Source organism: Ictalurus punctatus, chromosome 4, assembly GCF_001660625.3.
Source record: "Ictalurus punctatus breed USDA103 chromosome 4, Coco_2.0, whole genome shotgun sequence".
Taxonomy (NCBI): Eukaryota; Metazoa; Chordata; class Actinopteri; order Siluriformes; family Ictaluridae; genus Ictalurus; species Ictalurus punctatus.
Window position 1 is genome coordinate 5,697,719 of NC_071284.1, and position 17,178 is coordinate 5,714,896.

General features: G+C 38.2%; 1 protein-coding gene across 2 annotated transcripts in view; it reads left to right on the forward strand.

Annotated features, from left to right (window-relative positions):
- The first annotated feature begins 4,901 nt into the window (after positions 1-4,901).
- si:cabz01090165.1 (LRR and FN3 domain-containing protein) overlaps positions 4,902-17,178 on the forward strand; it is a 176,138-nt gene continuing 163,861 nt past the window's right edge. For both annotated transcript variants that reach the window (XR_006981510.2, XM_017465344.3), the window contains exon 1: positions 4,902-5,512. The gene's annotated coding sequence lies outside the window, so the exon portion shown is untranslated. The remainder of the gene's footprint in view (positions 5,513-17,178) is intronic.

Here is a 17,178-nt window from a genome sequence, read left to right on the forward strand (position 1 = left end):
CAGAGCTGTTGATTGTAGCTGCTTTTGTGATTGTTTACTGTTTACCTCAATCGAATCACAAGAATCCTTAGCTTTCCATAGATACATGTACACACAGACGCTGTCTACATAGCATAGTTTTGCACTTAACAACGGCAGGCCAGAGGAATTTACGTCGTATCTGAAAGGTAAGAGAGCTACAAAATAAAAACTTACCATGTATCACTGTCAAACGTTCTGCTCAAGTCGTGTTTGAAAAGTTGGTTCCGCTTGATCATGATTTTTGAACATTAAAGCATGTTAACCTATTTTATTACACCCAATAAACAAAATAATTAACATTTAAAAACATTTTAAAAATCATGATATGAGCCCTTGAACATATTATTTATGTTACAGCCAAAACTATCATCAGAGCTGTGCTGTAATAGAAGATTAATTAAAACCTCTGATTAATTGAAAGCTGCAAACAATAAAGAGAAGTAAACAGAACAACTCTTTTCCAATTCAAGAATGCTTTTCATTCATATGTTCTTACAGAATTACACTTACATTGTAACATGAGATGATCATTCTTGGCACTGAGAACCAAAACATTATGGTACTGTCAAGGGGTGCGATATATTTCGGCAGCAAGTCAGTTCTCAGAGTTGCTGTGTTGGACAAGTTGGAGAAAAATTTACAAGTGTAAGGATCTAAGTGCCTTTGACCAGAGCTGAATTGAGATGGCTAGATGACTGAGTCAGAGCATCTCCAAAACAGTAGGTCTTGTGAGGTGTTCTCGGTATGCAGTGGATAGAACCTACCAAAAGTGGTCCAAAGAAGGACAACCGGTGAACTGGTGACAGGGTCATAGGTGCCCAAGACTCAGAACATCCACAAGACTCAGAAGATCCCACAGAACATCCACTGTAGCACACATTGCTGAAAAAAAAATAATGTTGGCTATAATATAAAGCTGTCAGTACACACAGTGCATCCCAGCTTGCTCCATGTGAGGTAGCATAGCTGCAAACAGGTCAAGGTGTCCACGGTGACCCCTGTTCACTGCTAAAAGTGCTTACAATGGGCACATGAGCATCAGATCTGGACCATAGAGCAATGGAAGATGGTTGCTGTCTGATGAATTGTTTTATTTATTTATTTTGTTACATCATGTGGATGAATGTGTGTGTGTGTGTGTGTGTGTGTGTGTGTGTGTGTGTGTGTGTTTGTCTGTGTGAAGCTTACCTGGGGGTGAGATGCACTATGGGAAGAAGGCAAGTTGGCAGAGGCAGTGTGATGCTCTGGGCAATGTTCTGCTGGGAAATATTTGGTCCTGGCATTCATGTGGATGTTACTTTGACACGTACCACCTACCTAAACATTGTTGCAGACCAAGCACACCTCTTCATGGCAACTGTGAAGAAATTCCCTAATGGGAATGGCCTCTTTCAGGAGGATACTGCGCCTTGCAACACTGCAAAAATTGTTCAGGAATGGTTTGAGGAACACAACAAATCGTTCAAGGTGTTGACTTGGCCTCCAAGTTTGCCAGATGTCAATCCAATAGAGGCCCCACCTTGCAGGACTTAAAGGATCTGCTGCTAACATGTTGGTGCCAGATACCACAGCAACCCTTCAGAGGTCTTATGGAGTCCATGCCTCAAAGGGTCAGAGCTGTTTTAGCGGCACAATATTAGGCAGGTGGTTTTAATGCTATGGTTGATCGGTGTATGTTGTTATACATAGTGTGAGACTATTTTGGTCACTATCTGTAGCTCCTCAGCCTTAATCCTTACTTTCTATGAATGAGCCACTGTCTTCCAATGTCTTACATGATTTTCTGGTTATATCCGGCATTTATGTAGAATACTCAAATCAGGAAAAGATCAGGAAAATGAAAGCTTGTCACCTGTGTATAAAATGCCTGTGCATATCAGTGAACTCAGGCAAAGTGTAAATGTATCTTTCTGTTAGTAATGGGGTTCAGTGCAACACAAATCCCAGGAGAGCACATCTTTCACTTACTGTTCTGCTGTGTTAACAAAGGATTCCACATAAGAAACTTGGTTCCCTCCTGTGACTCCCTGGTGTATTTGTGAAAGTTCTGCAGAATACTGCTGGTGAGAGGAGCATTCTAAATTATTTCCTTCCTGGATTGCTTTCTGCCAAAGAAAAAAAAAAATCAAGATAGACTGGCATGTTGAAGTGTCTAGGTCACCAGATATTAGATAGAAAGATTATTAATTTTATTATTGTTATTTTTGTTGTTGTTGTTTTCTGTATAGACCCCTGCACTTTCCCCATTTCATATATGTATAGTAATACACTTAGTAACCCTTAGCAATAAATATAGATAGATACAGTAGATAGACAGACAGACAGACTAGCTAGCTAGCAGTCTGTCTACAGTCTATATATAGCTAGTTAGCTAGCTAGATAGATAGATAGATAGACAGATAGATAGACAGATAGATAAACAGATAGATAGACAGATAGACGTAAATGGGGAATCTTATTTTGAAACTCTATGTTGTACTTTTCTACACTCTAAAAAATGCTGGGTTATTTTTTTCTACCCAAACGCTGGGTTGAGCCTGATGGGTCATTTAATTGGGCTATTTTCTGAATTGTGGGTAGTTTTTGGGTAGTTTTGTGTAACCTAACCTCTGGCTTAGTGGCTGGGTCATTTTCACTGACAGTTGAATTAATGCACCCCTTCCCCACCCCGATGCATCAGCCCAGCTCCTTGGGTCAAATCAATTCAGCACGCACTGTTTGAATTCACCTCAGGTGGAGGTAGCGGTTTTAAATTATTGTCCAATCATGCTGCGGACTGCGGTACCGACGTCATCATCCAAATCTTAACTCGCACCAGAGTGAATGTTCATCGCAGAGTGAATGTTCATTGCTTTGACCTTTAGTTGTGACTGCAGAGTCAGAGTCCTGAGGCGAGGAAACCAAATGACCACAGGTAAGTTAGCATTCATCACTATTTAGTGTTAATGCTGATGAAAATGCTCGTCTGAGTTTGTGATATTTAGGCAGGGAGCTCTTGAAAATGTACTTACTGGAAAACAGTAGCTCAGCAAGTTATAATTAACTTTACCTATTGTGACGGCTTTAAAAGTGAATATCATGTACTGCTTCCTCAGTGTTGGCGTTACGCTACTAGTGTCACGTATTTATGTCGGCTGTGAAATCTGGACTGAGGTTATTCTATAAATCTCTGGGTCTGCATCTTATCTGAGGCTCCGAGTCATAGCTAGCTAGCTGGACGTCATCACCAGTAGGGATGAGTAATGGTATCCTAGAGACCCCTGAGGTAATAACATTACTTTAGCATACAGCTTGTGGTAAAGTTATGTTCCCATCACCTTTTTGAAAGTTAACGATAACATACCATTACAGCTATTCACCATGATGTAATATAGAGAGTGGGTTAATGTTAACTACATTTAGCAAGTGTTTTGGACAAGGCAAGCTGTAGTAATTAGCAATAGGAGGATGGGTTAGGTTAGGTTAGCATTAGGTTAGGGCCATGTTTCTTCATGTATTCGGTGAATGTTAATGCTGGTTAACAGGTGTATACAGTCAGGGGTTACCTTCACAAGGTTAACGGGACAAAAAGAGAGTTTGGGGCTTACAGTAGGTTGAAATGATTTCCCCGATCTCTGTAATGTTGGTTGACTTAATTAGGTTGTGCAAAAAATTGGTAGTGAGGTGCTAAAGGCTGGAAAATAAATATTATCTAGTTAGCTAGATTTTCCTGGTGAGTCTACAGCACCATTTTGTTCATTAGGAGAGTGGAGGTCACATTTCCAAAATGACACAATTTGGGATTCTGTAACACAATTTCTCAGTTAAAGCCCAAAGTCATTTATCCATATTTTGTAGCTAACAACCAACCAACACTCTTTTTGCTCTTTTACAGCTTTTCAAATGGAAGGGAGTGGGACTCCTGTCTTCCCAGATGGCAGGGTTAGGGTTATATTTGTAAGATGCATGAACTCCAATTCTTACATCTGTTAAATGTTTTAATGATTTTAATAAATGTGACCTTTTAGCTATTTGTAGTGATGTTTAATGCATGTGAATCAAAGGTGGTATCGGCTGTGCATTGTGATTCTGTCACATGATGCATTGTGGTGACATCATATGACGCTTCTTGGCCCAAATCTGTGGAAAATCTGCTGTAATTTTGCAAGCTCCTGTGAATACTGCAGAGTTACCTTCATTTTGTGATCATTTCTGCCATCGCAAAAATTGCAAAATACTGGAGGCACTGATAGATACCATGCTGTAGTGTCTCTCAGTGCCAAGAATGCAAACAATGGACTTGGTTATTGTGAAAAATGATCTTTCCATGTTACAATGTGAGTGCAAATGAATAAGAACGTGAATACATTTCCACTTGAAGGTGCCAACCTCCTCCCTGTCCACGAGTGGAAAGATGCTGTCCAGTGATGTCCAGAGGCTGTCCAGTGATGTCCAGTGGTGGAACTAAAAATTGTGCATAGTAACAGCAGGTCAGTAATTATATTCCTACAGAATAACATAGTTATTGACAATGTCATCTATAAGTTTAATGAAATGTCTCACTTGGGGATGAAAATCAGAATGCAGGTCACGTTTTAAATCAGGGATCTATTCAGTTCACGTACTATAATTGCACTAATTTAAATTCAAGAACACCACCTCTTTCAGCGCACATGCACCCCCTTTGTGCCCTCTGTCTTCCCCTCATCCATCTATCTATCTATCTATCTATCTATCTATCTATCTATCTATCTATCTAGTGCAGCTATTCCATATAAAACTCGCAGTAGGATCTCTCTCTCTCTCTCTCTCTCTCTCTCTCTCTCTCTCACACTCACTCTCACACACACACACACACACAGACACACACACACACACCGGCGTCGGGAGGAGAAGCGTGACCAATTCAGATTTTAGTGGCAGGACAGCTTCTTTCTAGCCAGCTCTCCTCGCTTATCGTATCCTCCAGGTTTCGGACCAGATCTGATTCGGAGACTCTCGGATCCCATCTGTTCGTTTTCAAAAAAGAAAGAAAGAAAGAACAGAAAAAAACCCAGTAACCTCCCGTCCACCTTGTATGCGTCTGTTCCTCGCCTCTATCCCGTCTCCGCCCTTCTCCCTTTGGCGTGCACGGATGCCTTTACAGCGGACTACATCGCTTAGGAGGCGTTATCCGTTCCCAGAGGTTTGATGAATGTAGATGTGGATATTTTGCCAAGGACATCGGGGCAGCGTTACACGAGCCGAGCGCGGGCGCAATGACTCGGAGCGCGTCTCCACTTCGGGAAAACACTCCTCGCTTTGGGCTTCTTCTATAAGCAGCTTGGGTTTTATGCGTGTCTGTATGTTTGCGGATGTGTGTATGTCTGAGTGTGTGTGTGTGTGTGGATGTAAGTGCTGGACTTGGTGCAAATAAATGAAAACCGGTGTTCCTCGAAGCTCATCTTTGGTGTGTTGGACGGAGTCGAAGTTAAGCGCAAGAGCTCCGAAACCAAGAGAAACGGTCAATAAGGTAAAATCCAACACTTCCTTTACTCCTTCTTCTTTTCTGTTTGACGCGGGTTATTTCACTTGATCCGTATCCATAGGAATGAGAGTGCATGTGTTTGTTTTTTTGTGTGTTTTTTTTGGCGGCTTGTTGTATCCACATCTATATATAGAACCTAAATGAATACATCTGTGATTTGCTGGTATTTATGCTCTATTTATGACCCCCTAGCCATGGTTAATGATATCTGATAACGACTGTACTACTGTTTTATCTATATATTCCTGTTTCCTGTCCTCACTCCTGTGTAGTCTGTACTGTATACTAAGTTAATAGGCTTCAGCACCATGGACAGCGTCCTTTTCGACACAATTAGATTTACCAACATGCTCCTTGAAGCACGATCCTGGACCTCCTAGGTTCTCATTCATGTATTCCCCCAGAGCATTAAGTAACACTGCTGATATTGGCAGTGCGCTAATACATTTTGGTGGTTGTGGGCATTTATAAGCGATACAAACAGAGACCCCTTTAGTGTTCAAATACACTGTGTGCATCTTTGCCAGCTTTGCTCAGTGTCATACTTCACTTGTAAAACAATTCTGCACTGACATGAAACATGGTTAGCAGAGATGACATTTGGAAGGTCATACCTGGCAGAAAAGTGACAGACTTTACACATGTGATGTGTTGTAAAGGACCACCAATTAGTTCCACTGCCAGGAGCCTGACAGCCCTGTGACTGAGACACTCAGTGCTGCTGAGCTTCCCTGCCAAATATTGACTAATTCCACATAAAGATAAATCATCAGTTTATATTTGTTAGGGCACAGTATGAACTGCACCAAGCACCAGTGATCTGGTCATTTCTTTGGTGTATGGTCTGGATTTTAAGTGAAGAGATGTATGTGCCACACCCAGTGGATTTTGCTCGTTGTCAGATGGCCGGTGTGTGATTATATGTCTCTGTATGTGGTGTCAGGCTTAAAGTAGAAAGTATTTTCAGGATTTTTGGTTGAAAAAAAAAAAAAAAAAAGATTCTGTGAAGACATTATCCTCTTTTTGGCACCCCAGGCAGTATTTGGCTTCATTCTCTCTCTACTTCTCACATGAAAGTGAGGGCCTCTCACTGCTCTGTCTCTCTCTTTCCCTCTCTCTCCCTCACTCTCTGTCTCATACACACACTCACGCACACACGCACACACACACACACACGCACACACAGAGCATGTCATGTCCCTCAGCCTGGCTTGTCCCGTCTGTCAGCACACTGGGAATTTGAAAGCGAGAGTCTATTATAGAGAATATTGTGACCCTGAGGCACAACAGTCTTCAGAATTCTTTAGAGTTGCCTGTCTGTGTAACCACACCAAGGCCTTGGATTGTTAAGAGTCAGTAATGTGGGTGTATGCATCTCTATGCATTCACGTTTGGGAGTTAGACAAACGGAAGATGGGAACCAAATCTGGAACCACTAAAATCATTTAGGGATCTAAGAACCATTAACTAGCATAAGGGTTCCCTTGAAGAAGCCTTTTGTAAAAATGTATCCTGCAATGCTCAGTGTTGATCAGGGGTTGAAGCTTCTAGTTGAAATGGTTCTAGTTGACACCCATTGGAAGCTTTTGTCATTGGAATACATCAGGTGGATCAGATCAGTTCACAAATGCGATATGATTGAAAATAAAATAACAGACGGTTAAAGGTTTTGATCAAGTGACCAGTGGTTATAGATATACCACCCACTTCCACATGCCATGCAGTAATGAATAAAGCTACCACCTTCATCATTATGTTTCATCATTATTTTTATCACACTCTAACACTATTCTAGGAAGCTGATTAAGTTTTGTTTGTTAGATTTCCCTGCATGGGGAAGAAATGTTCAAAATATGCTGCTGTTTTTTTTTTTTTTTTAAATTTAAAATCAAAATTCTTCACCAATTCACCCTGTTTCAATTCCTGAAGGGTTTGCTTACACAGGAATACATTTGAAGTAATACGCTTCAAACAGAATTATGCAAGTCAGGTTTCAGATTGTTTAATGTTCCAAGAAATGAATCCTTTACAACTTAAAAGGCTTTTAAAAAACACAATAAATTAAATAATTAACATCAATAATTTTATTATTATTATTATTATTATTATTATTATTATTATTATTGTTATGCATACGTAAAATAGAGTTAAGTAATGCACTTTTAAAACACTATGTTTACACTTTTTTAACTATTAATTTTAAAATGCAAGAGGTGATCTGGTCAACCTGTGGTCAATCCTGCCAATATGTGTTCAGTGACATCTCTTCTACTGGAAATTTTTCAAATACTTTTGGTGCAATGTTTCAAATACTTTTGGTGCACCCGTATTCCCAAGAGTGTTAAAAATAATTGATCCCTTTTTGAAACATTATATTTTACTAACAAATTAGCAGTATTAAGGACATATTGTATTCATAATGTTTACAGCCATAACTGCTAATGCTAACCTGACAAGATATATATATATATATATATATATATATATATATATATATATATATATATATATATATATATATATATATATATATATACACGAAGATTGCATATATATATATATATATATATATATATATATATATATATATATATATATATATATATATATATATATATATATATATATGTGCAATCTTCATAGCTAACAATTAAAATGTAATTTTGTTTTTTATTTAGTACTGTCCTGAATAAACTATTTCACATAACAGATGTTTACATATAGTCCACAAGACACAATAACTGTTTACATATGCTTGATTATTAATACTGTTGTTACCTGGATAATTAATGACTGTTTTTATGTACTGTGATAGTTGTTCATGAGTCTTTTGTTTGTCCTGAACAGTTAAACCGCCCACTGTTCTTCAGAAAAATCCTCCAGGTCCTGCACATTCTTTGCTTTTCCAGCATCTTCTGCATATTTGAGCCCTTTCCAACAGCGGCTATATGATGCTGAGATCCAACTTTTCACACTGAAGACAGCTGAAGGACTCGTACACAACTATTTAAAAAGGTGTAAATGTTCACTGATGCTCAAGAAGGCAACACGATACATTAAGAGCCAGTGGGGTGTAAACTTTTGAACAGGATGATTGCTGTAAATTGTTATTATTTTGTCCTCTGGGAAACGCTTAAATATCGCATTTTATTGCTCATCAAATATTTCTGAAGGCCAATACTAAATGAAAAAAAAAAATCTTTAAACAAAATAATAACAATCATAATAACAAACATCAGTGAATGTGTGCATCTTTTGTAATAGTCGTGTTTGAGTCCCTCAGTCGTCCTCAGTGTGAAAAGACGGATCTCTACATCATACACTTTTGGAAAAGGGTGAGATATTCAGAAAATGCTGGAAAACCAAAGAATGTGCAGGACTTGGAGGATTTTTCTGAAGAACAGTGGGCAGTTTAACTGCTCAGGACAAACAAGGGACTCATGAACAGCTCTCACAAAACATAAACACTGATCATCACTGATCATCCAGGTAGCAACACACAGTATTATGAATCAAGGGTATGTACACATTTGAACTGGTTCATGTGTGTAAATGAATTTATTATTGTGTCTTGTGGACTATATGTAAATATCTATTATGTTATTCTGTTATGCTTATTCAGGGCAGTACTAATTAAAAACAAAATGTCATTTTAATGATCCCTCGTATTATTATTATTATTATTATTATTATTATTATTTAAATATTAACATTTAGCAGATTATGCAAGGGGTATGTGAATTTATGAGCACAACTATGTGTGCTACATGGATACCAGAGAATTTCCCATTTTGACACTGGACCTGAAGTACTGCTCTTGGTAAGAATGTATCAGTAAACAATGACTGGTTTAAAAAGAACTGGTTTAGGAATCAGCAGCTGTGATGCACTACATGTCCACTTGGATATTTTTTTGTGCCTACATGCCTCCACACAGCCTCTTTATGCTCACCATTGGTAGACATTTCTGTGTCAGTTATTCAGATTTGGTTATAACAAATCAAAGTCTTTCTCATCATGAAGTCCTGGCCTGATGGGTAAATCACACCTGGATTCTTTTCATTGCCACTGAGATTGTCTCAGTCACTAACTCAGAGTTTACAAATTACTACACAGTACTTGTGAACATAAGAACCAAAAGACTCAACTCAGCATTTGGGGAGAATAAAATAACCCAAATAAACATTAGTCTTAAAAAAAAAAAAAAAGTTAAACAGAGCACCTTATTGCCTTTGCCTCTAGTAGAAAGGCATTTAAGAACCATTTACTATCCAGACACCCCTTGTCCTTTTTTTCTATACATGTATGTCCTTTAATATTTCATTTTATGAATTTTATTAATAAATTCATGTTAGTTCTTTTTTTCTTTCTCAGATTCCTGTTCTTGGCTGACAGGAGTAAAACCCAATGTGGCCTTATGCTCTTGTAACCCATATATCTAAAATTTTGACACGATTTATCTTCAAAGACCTACCTCTTCTGTGAACACTTAATTGACCTCTAACTAGTTCCCATTAACATACTAATACATGGAATTAATACATAAATAAATACATCTGTACAAAATCTGTACTTACACCTGCTCTTACACCTCTATTCTGTTCAAAAACACCTCTATTCTGTGCATCTTTTGTGGTAGTACTTAAATTGTTCTCTGCTTGATATATCGCTATGCATGAATTTGCTCATTTGTAAGTCAGTTTTGATAAAAGCATCTGCTAAATTAATTAAAGTAACTGTAAATGTAAATCATGTGCTTCCTGATGTGCTTTTCAGCTTACCGTGTTTAAAAAGAGTGGTTCTTGTAGTTACTGTAGCCTTCCTGTTAGCTCGAACCAATCTGTCCATTGTGTCCTGACTTCACTCACCAACAAGGTGTTTCAATCTGCAGAACTGCCACTTAGTGCAGTGCACCCCCAGCCCCCCCAAAACCCCCCCCCCCCCCCCCCCCGCGCATGATTCGGTGCAAACTCTACAGACTGTTGTGTGTGAAGATCCCAGGAAATGATCAGTTTCTGAAATACTCAGACCAGCCTGTCATTGACTGAAGGTCTTCACGTGTATATGAATCATTTTATGCATTTTAGCGCTGCCACGTGATTGAATAGTTGCATGAATGTGGTCGGTTATTGTATAGAACATAAGAACAAGGCTTTCATGTAGTACAATTTTGGGGGCACTGGGATATTAAACTCATGCATGTCTCACAACACAACGTTTAAAAGGGTAAAGACATGCCCTAAACTTTCTAGACCACGTATTCACATTCCTAATAACTTCATTTTCTCCTCTTTAAGGCTCCATTTAATTCACCTTCTTTCCACGCCTCCTGCTCAGTCCACCTGCCTATTGCCTAATGCTCTCCGCTGTAGACTCTCCCTTCTCTCTGCTCTTTCTCCACTCCTTCCCCGTCGTTCTTGTTCTTATTTACAGCTCTCCTCTCATTTCCCTTCGCTCTCTGATCTCCAAACAATCAACTATGTAAACGCGAGTCCTCACTTCGGCAGCTCTTCATGCTGGGCCTGATTTGGCACATGCAGAATTTAAATGGCTAGTGGCTAATGGCCATGGTTGAACTCACACTGATCCTAATGGCAGAGGGTCAAAGGCATGGTGCCGTTAAGAGTGGCGGGCTCTGAAAAACTCTTTAGCTAAAAGCAGGCCAATTATCTCAACTGCTGTTGTGTGAATGGTAAGGAGGATTGTTTGTTGGCAAGGCATTATAAAAGGCCTACATCAAATATGAGACATAACTGCAGCTTTGTAAGCAATTGTGTGTTTAATGCCATCATGTTTTGGCTGTGTTTTCAAGCACTTCTAGCAAAGAAAGAAAAAAGTGCTGATAAATATATGGTTTACTTTACATGACTGTGAGGTTGATGAATATGTAATGCAAATGTTGATTTATATAGAAATTAGGGACAAACGGTTGCATGTTATGTATAAGAATTGTTTTACAAAATGGTGGGAATCAATGTGAGTACTTGCTCTGGAAGGATTGTATACAGGATGTGGTATGATATGCCTTCTTGTGATGTGATTTGGCATTTATAACCTTACATGTAGACCAGCAGTGATGCACCAAAGTGGCCAGAACAGAAGGGCTGATGATTTGCAGTGACAGGAGATGACGCAACCATAGGCGATTCAAAGTGGGCAAGGCAGACGATGCAGAAACTGAAACATTATGCAAATCAGAAGCAAAGCGATATGGCAAGTACCAGTAAGAGCAAGGCACAGTGGTACAGTGCATTTTTTACACCAAATGTGAAATATTATCTGCAAGCTATTTTTGCTTATAGTGCAGCAGGTAGCTTCACTGGCTGCAGGGTTCCCAGTTCAATCCTGAGCTTAGGTTACTCTCAGTGCATGTTCTTCCAATGTTCCTGTTGGTTTCCTTTAAGTTCTCTGGTTTCCTCTCCCCTCCAAAAATATGCTGGTAGGTGGATTGGCTCACTAAATTGCCTCTAGGTGTGAATGTATGTGTGCATGGTGCCTGTAATGAACTGCGATTCCCTTTAGAGAGTATTCCCACCTATTACCCAGTGTTCCTGGGACTGGCTCCAGATCCAATGCAACCCTGGCCAGAATAAAGAGTTTCCTGAAGATGAATATTTGTTTGCTGCAGCTCCTAAATCAGCCGTGCTAGCAATGGGATTGAAGTTTTTGATTTGCCCAAGCACAACGGCAGCAGTGATTTCATTGTAAATAGACTGTGGGAATCTAGCTAGCTGTGTAGTTTACATTTAAAGCTCGATGAATGCAGTTTGGAGCATTTTGCATGGGTTTTACTTCATTGTTTGTCCAACTCCCAAATGTCTCCTTAAGTACATGCACTACATAGGATATGGTGTAATGACTAGGCTAATGAATAGCCTATGTAGTGAAACGTATCCACAACAGGGGGACCCTTTAAAGTCTAAGTAGCTTAGAGTAAATAGAATAATACATAATAATATATAAAATAATACAAGTCTATTAATTAAGGAAGTACTAAGGGTTAAATTGCTCACATACACCAGGGATGAAAGCAATAAATCAACAAGATATAGATGTAGAGGATGAATTATTAAAACAGTCATATCCAGAGCTGTTTACTGTACACTATTAAATGATAATTATAATAGATGTTATTCCTATAGTGCTTTTATATATCCCAAAGACAGAGAAAGTGTAGGTTAATAGCCAGCAGAAAAACAGCAAATATTATAGCAAGGTTATAATAATAATAATAATAATAATAATAATAATAATAATAACAATAATAATAATAATAATAATAATAATAATAATAATAATAATAATAATAATAATTTCATAGATTTATATAGCACTTTTCTAGGCACTCAAAGCACTTTACATTGTATGGGGAAAAAATCTCCTCAACCATCTCCAGTGTGTAGCATCCACGTGGATGATACGACAGAAGCCACGGTGCCCCAGAATGCCCAACACACACCAGCTACTGGTGGAGAGGAGAGGAGAGGAGAGGAGAGGAGAGCATGTACCCAATTCAAGAATGGAGATTATTAGGGGGCAATGATAGAGAAGGGCCAATGGGGGAATTTCAGGATTTCTGATGACCACAGAGAGTAAGGATCTCGGTTTAACGTCTCATCCGAAAGATGGTGCTGTTTTTATATTATAGTGTCCCCGTCACTATACTGGGGCATTAGGCCCCCCACAAAGACTACAAGGTGAGCGCCCCCTGCTGGCCTCCCAAATACCACTTGGGAAAGGTAGTTAAAATGCCTGAGAAATACATACAGTGGTACTTGAAAGTTTGTGAATTAGATTTTTTTTCTATACAGTATGTTCTATGGATTTTCAAGTTCTAAAGGTAGATAAAGATAACTGAATTAAACAATTTAGAAAAAAAATATATTATATGTCGTCATTTATTTACTGAGGAAAATAATCCAATATTACATATCTGTGAATGGCAAAAGTATTTGAATCTTTGCTTTCAGTATCTGGTGTGACCCCTTGTGCAGCAATAACTAAAACTAAACATTTCTGGTAACTGTTGATCAGTCCTGTACATCGGCTTGGAGGAATTTTAGCCTGTGTTTCTGTACAGAACAGTTTTAACTCTGGGATGTTGGTGGGTTTCCTCACATGAACTGCTTGCTTCAAGTCCTTCCACAACATTTCTATTGGATTAAGGTTAGGACACTGACTTGAGATTCTTTAAATAAAACTGGGCACGCACTCACACCTTATCGTCATTCCAATGATTGAAAACACCTGACTCTAATATCACCTTCAAATTAACTGCTAACTGAAATGTAATATTGGATAATTTTCCTCAATACATAAAGTATAATATTAACCAAGTATAATATTTTTCTCCCATTTGTTTAATTGGGTTCTCATCATCTACTTTGAGGACTTGTATGAGTTTTAGGTCATATTTATGCAGAAATATAGAAAATTCTAAGGCTGCACAAACTTTCAAGCACCACTGTAGGTGTTTTGAAGATGGCAAGATGTAAATAAGGCAGTTGGAGACGGTAAACTGGCAAAGGAAGGCATTTCCGGAGTTGAGTAGAGAGGAAGGAAGTGTGCAAGTGAGCAATCCATTTATAGAAGATCTGAGGGATTATTAATGAATCATGTATCATGTACTGATTAAATCAACATGCCTTTAATCTTGTAATTTATTACAATTCACATGGCTCAATTTGCATGAAAAATAACAAAGCTCAGAGTTAATATAAGGTTTAAATTTTGGCACCCACATCAGAATATTTGTTGCCCTCAAAAGATGGATTATACTGAAATTCTGTGGGATCAAGCACAACAGAACCAATACTGAGCATTAGAAAAATGCAGAGAATGGAATGAATAAGCAAGGCTGGGTTTGACTTCCTTCTAGCCCCGACTGTTGATTCATGCAGCCTATAAGTGACAATCTTGTATGGTGAAACACCCGTTAGATTTGATCTACATTTAGACTGATATTTTTCAGCCTGTTTTGTTGACACATATATAGCACATCATCAGTAGTGATTTAGAAGATGTGAACAAAAAGGATTGTTTATTGCAACATCTTTTCCCCCCAAAATACCTTTGTAGGAGAAATGAATGGTAGAAAGCTTGAGCATTCATTGTCCCAATCAAAGTGCAATTAAAAAAAAAAATAATAATAATAATAATAATAATAAACATATGACAGAATTATCAGATGTTTAGTTTGAATTAAATGGTTAGAGCTTTTCTGTTTAAAGTGTTTGGTACTCAGAGGAAACATGGCATGAATCCAGCTGGGCTTTATTGCCTTGAACCATTAAAAAAATAAATTTACTTTTAAATGTGCAATCTGCTTTTAAATGTGTGTAATATTTTTCCCCACATTTTTCTTATTATGCTGTAGATGAGAGCTTGTGACACAATGCATTGCTCAACCTTAATAGTTTTCTGGTCAAAATATTGATAGATATTAGATTTCAGCCTCCCATCTAATATCATGATGAGCTGTCACTGTTAACATTTCTTACCAAATGAGCCCTGATTGTACTTCTGTGCCATGTAACTCAATTAAATTTAATCTACTGGAAAGGTACAAGACACCCCTGGGAGAATTCTTGATACTGTAATTCACTATTTGCAAACTTTCCTCTTTGTGGTGAATGTAAATGTTGACTTTTATAAAATCATTAAATACACTAGCAATACCTCTGTCTCAAAGTACAAAGGCTCTGTAGATATGAGAATTTTGCGACTCAGGGAGGCAATTTAATCAAGTTTTCACACTTGACTTCACAGTAGCGATTGTATATTTGTGAAAAAGTTTAACTTTAACAGAAGCGATGAACCTCTAAAAACAAACAAACAAACAAACAAACAAAAAGAAAAACAAAGTGAAGTCTTATTATTGAGTGTAGACTGGATTTTTGCTTAAGAGAGATGTTTTAGGTGTTCAGGAGAGTAGCTGAGTATACTATGGCTCGGTGACAGACAGGTCTATTTGGAGAGACAGTGCATCAATCCCCTCGTGCCACTCTGTAGTCCATCATGGTGACATCTGGTATCTGCTTGGAGGTAGTCATGCATAAATACGTGCTGTCGTTTCACATTTGCAGTTTTTCCGTGTCTGGGATTCTTTATCTCTGTTTGGCGGGTATCACAAGGTCCAATAACTTGATGCAAATTTATAAATCCATTTTCATCAGGCCAAATGTTTATTGAATGGTCACTGTTCCAATTCACAGACACCACTTTCTGAAATCAACAGAATGCAATCACCTACTGCATCTTCGCTTCTAAGCCAACTCTGATATGAGTTTAGGAATATGGAGTGATGTTAGTTGATTCGTTTGATGTTTCCATAAACGGCAAGTTGTTTTTGATTGGGTTTCTGAGTTCGCGTTGGCTTGGTTATTACTGAGACCTAGTATACTGGTTAATAGCTTAATAGATGAAGTAGCGTAGCCAAGTAGTTTAGTATTGTTCAATAATAAACAGTGGAAATTATTGTAAACCTGTAGTCCATCATCATACATAAGTAATTGTGTGTGTGTAGTTGTGCTTAGCAGTTAGCATGTTTGCCTTGCACCTCTGAGTCGGGGGTTCAAATCACGCCTCTGTCCTCCCTGTGCTTTCTAGGGGTTTGCTCTGGGTACTCCTGTTTCCTCCGCCAGTCCAAAGTCATGTGGTGTAGGCTGATTGGCATTTCCAAATTATCTGTAGTGTGTGAATGTGTGTGCAGTTGTGCCCTTTTCTCTCCCTTTAAGTTAATAATACTGAAAAATGCCAACCTGCAAACTGCCAACATTGTAAAAAAGCACTGACATTGGAGACTCCTTCCATAAATGCTAAATAAACCTCCTCTAAATAGAAAGCTTCACCTATTATCAACTATTCTATACATTCTTTCTTTGTTAAATAATGTTTTTTAATTTGTTATTATTAGGATTAGAAATGTTCCTGCAAATGAATTGTTACTATAGAAACTACAGTATAATGTATTCATATTAATGAGTACATGGATATAAACCTGCAATTTGAATTACAGCCAGCACTACTGTCAGATCTACTGTAAAGAAAATTAATCAACACCTTTTAACCAATCGATTTTATGAATTCGATGGTGCTGTGGTATTAAACTCAATGAATTCTCATCCGCTTTGTTGACTTCACTTCCTGCCTCAGCATGTCTGATGCCTAGAATCACTCACTGCTAAACACAAATTTTTTTTGTTTCTCCTGCCCTTCAACCATGACCTACACACTGCAGGAAACCTGTGCTAGTGGACCTTCTGCCAACGAGCATTGTCAATCCCTCTCCCACCATCACTTTGTCATTTTTCACATCCTTCTGTCATTTCTCTCGCCCACTCATGTCCCCTTATTTTTGTCTCTGGAGTGTTGGCAGATCCTCTCTCACACATGACTCAAATACCACTCATATTACTACTCGATGAGCATTGAACATGCTCATGTTTCTGTACAATAGGTAAAAAATAAAATTTATATGAGCAAGATGCACACACTGACAACGCGATTGTGAGTGAAACAATTAGTTCCGTGACAGTTACTAGAAAAAAGATAATACGTTGATGAACAGCACATCTTCATCTATGTTCTTTTACATCATCATTCACTAAAGCGTAATATTTTTTATCTCATTCGATCTGAAATAGAGGCTG